Source organism: Nansenia antarctica (genome assembly GCF_963989245.1).
Source record: "Nansenia antarctica genome assembly, chromosome: 5".
Taxonomy (NCBI): domain Eukaryota; kingdom Metazoa; phylum Chordata; class Actinopteri; order Argentiniformes; family Microstomatidae; genus Nansenia; species Nansenia antarctica.
Window position 1 is genome coordinate 71,675,709 of NC_137690.1, and position 2,500 is coordinate 71,678,208.

Sequence of the window (2,500 nt, forward strand, 5' to 3'; positions counted from 1 at the left end):
AAAGCCTTCAGTGTGGCAGCCAGCCCCCCACCCTCTAGAACTCTCTCCCTGCCCCCCCCCAACACCCTCTGGAACTCTCTCCCTGCCCCCCCCCCCCCCACCCTCTGGAAACTCTCTCCCTGCCCCCCCCCCCACCCCTCTGGAACTCTCTCCCTGCCCCCCCCCCCCACCACCCTCTGGAACTCTCTCCCTGCCCCCCCCACCACCCTCTGGAACTCTCTCCCTGCCCCCCCACCACCCTCTGGAACTCTCTCCCTGCCCCCCCCCACCCTCTGGAACTCTCTCCCTGCCCCCCCCCACCCTCTGGAACTCTCTCCCTGCCCCCCCCACCACCCTCTGGAACTCTCTCCCTGCCCCCCCCCACCCTCTGGAACTCTCTCCCTGCCCCCCCCCCCCACCCTCTGGAACTCTCTCCCTGCCCCCCCCCCCACCCTCTGGAACTCTCTCCCTGCCCCCCCCCCCCCACCCTCTGGAACTCTCTCCCTGCCCCCCCCCACCACCCTCTGGAACTCTCTCCCTGCCCCCCACCACCCTCTGGAACTCTCTCCCTGCCCCCCCCCCCACCCTCTGGAACTCTCTCCCTGCCCCCCCCCCCCCCCCACCCTCTGGAACTCTCTCCCTGCGGTGATCCACAACATCCCCCCCCACCCTGGACGCCTTTAGAACGGCCCTGCAGTCCCACCTGTTCACCAAGGCCGTCGGATTCTAGTTCTGTTGTTGTTGTTTTGTTTGTCTGACTGTTTTTGTTTTTCTTTCCGTTTCTCTGTAAAGAGACCTTGGCTCCTCTGAAAGGCGCTATATCAATTCAAGGTCTTCTTCTTGTTATTATTATTGGTACATGGACTGACTTAAGCCGCTTTTCCATTGACCGGCCCGGGTCGGGTCAGGTCGGGTCGGGTCGGGTCAGGTCGGGTCACTTTTGATCTGTTCTGTTTCCATTACACAAACCGAACCGGACTAGTAGGAGGAGTCGTCGATAGTAGGCGGAGTTACGCGTCACACGCAGCCTGGCAAAAAGCTTCCGGGTGTACACAGCAGTGATTTTTTGGGAGAGAAAGAGAAAGAGAGAGAGGAAGCTATGTACACATAATAAAGTCATGTTTTTTGAACCCTTAAAACCACTGCCTTCACTTGTCTGCTTTATGAACTGTAGTATCATCATCGGGAAACGCAGACAAGACGCGAATCTACCGGAATTTGACTCATGACACAGCCGGTGTTATTCACAGACAAACACGGTGCCGTTTGCGGGTTAATAACTTCGGTTTACCGGGGGTTAGGATAACAATTCAAACGTGTCCGGAAAGAGGAGAAGCCAGGGAATTCAAAAGTTTTTGAATGGAGTCGATCATCCACTCCTATCACCGTGGACACAGCGCGGAGCGAATTCCCTGTTAAAACCGGCATTTGACTCATGAGTGAATGGTTTTGATTGATTGATTGAAAACTTTATTAGAAGATTTGCAGAAGTAGGTACATGAAAGTACATATTACATACAAGGTCAACTAACAGGATAAAAACCCAAGAAAGCCACTGGCTTATTTCAATTGGGGTCCTTGATTCTCAATTCATCGTTACATGTAAGACAGACAAAAAAGCTAGTACTATCTACAAGATAATACAGACAAATAACTATTACTATCTACAAGATAAACACACATCCATCATGGGAAGAACAATACAACAAAACATAAGGTATGTACAGCGGGTAGGACAGGTGGGGACATACACCACAGGTGGGGGCGGGGGACAAAACACAAAGTATGTACAGTGGTGAAAATGGCTGGACGGCTGCTGGCGAACTCCCGGTTCATCGAGTTTACGGTTAAAAGCATAACTTCTCGGGGTGTCAGCGCGGTGGTTAAGGGCTCAAAATGACCGTAGACAGATGGTGAAGTTAGCAAAGGAGTATTGTGTTTTTTTTACCACCTCCACAGCCGGTGTTATTCACGGACAAACACGGTGCATAATAGCGATTTTTGTGTTGTGCTTGTTGTAAATAAAAGTTATATGATTCATTGAAATGACATTAAACTAAGATAATACGATGGTCAGCATAATTTTCCGAATCTTTATTAATAAGCTATTACAGAAAATGTAGTGACATTTTCCTAGTGAATGTGGTATTTTCAAGATGGCGGTTGTGAAGAAATAATATGGGATGGGACATGGGATGACGATTGTCCATTGACCAATCAACGGTGTGGGACCTGGGACCTGGGACCCTGGGACCCTGCTCGGATGTGGTACCTGGGACCTAGGACTGAAGCGACCCGGACCGACGAATGGAAAAGGGAACCGAAGCGGGCAGACCTAGGTCAGCACCAGGTCGGCACCAGGTCTGCATCGTAGTGGAAAAGCGCCATTACATAGCGCCTTTATTCCAAAGCGCTTTACAACGGCCTCTCATTCACACATTCACACAACGATGGCAGCAAGCTACCATGCAAGGCGCCTCATCCGGCCCGCTCACTGGGAGCAATTTGGGGTTCAGTGTCT